The sequence below is a fragment of the Herpailurus yagouaroundi genome, unplaced genomic scaffold (genome assembly GCF_014898765.1).
Source record: "Herpailurus yagouaroundi ecotype Mexico unplaced genomic scaffold, PumYag 321, whole genome shotgun sequence".
Taxonomy (NCBI): Eukaryota; Metazoa; Chordata; class Mammalia; order Carnivora; family Felidae; genus Herpailurus; species Herpailurus yagouaroundi.
Genome location: NW_024412538.1, coordinates 293,779 through 294,314, shown reverse-complemented (window position 1 = coordinate 294,314; position 536 = coordinate 293,779). Strand labels below are relative to the sequence as shown.

Sequence of the window (536 nt, the reverse complement as noted above, 5' to 3'; positions counted from 1 at the left end):
CCCAGGTGGATCCTACCTCACCCCCGCCAGGTAGAACCCCTCCCAGGTGGATCTCACCCCCCCCAGGTGGCCCCTGCCTCGCCCCCCACCAGGTGGAGCCCCTCCCAGGTGGATCTCACCCACCCAGGTGGCTCCTGCCTCCCCCCACCAGGTGGGGCCCCTCCCAGGTGGCTCTTGCCTCCCCCTCCACCAGGGGGAGCCCCTCCCAGGTGGATCTCACGCCCCCAGGTGGCCCCTGCCTCGCCCCCCACCAGGTGGAGCCCCTCCCAGGTGGATCTCACCCACCCAGGTGGCTCCTGCCTCCCCCCACCAGGTGGGGCCCCTCCCAGGTGGCTCTTGCCTCCCCCTCCTACCAGGTGAAGCCTCCCCAGGTGGCTCCTGCCTCCCCCTCCACCAGGTGGAGCCCCCTTCCCAGGTGGATCTCACCTCCCCCAGGTGGATTCTGCCTCCCCCTCCACCAGGTGGAGCCCCCTTCCCAGGTGGATCTCACCCCTCCCAGGCAGATCCTGCCTCCCCCTCCACTAGGTGGAGGCCCT

The 536-nt window shown here is 71.3% G+C and overlaps 1 long non-coding RNA gene across 1 annotated transcript in view; it reads left to right on the top strand.

Annotated features, from left to right (window-relative positions):
- Positions 1 to 456, top strand: part of LOC121021788 (uncharacterized) — a 1,252-nt gene extending 796 nt beyond the window's left edge. The window contains exons 2-3 of the long non-coding RNA XR_005786682.1: positions 128 to 329; positions 416 to 456. This is a non-coding gene — a long non-coding RNA (uncharacterized LOC121021788). The remainder of the gene's footprint in view (positions 1 to 127; positions 330 to 415) is intronic.
- Positions 457 to 536: the final 80 nt, after the last annotated feature.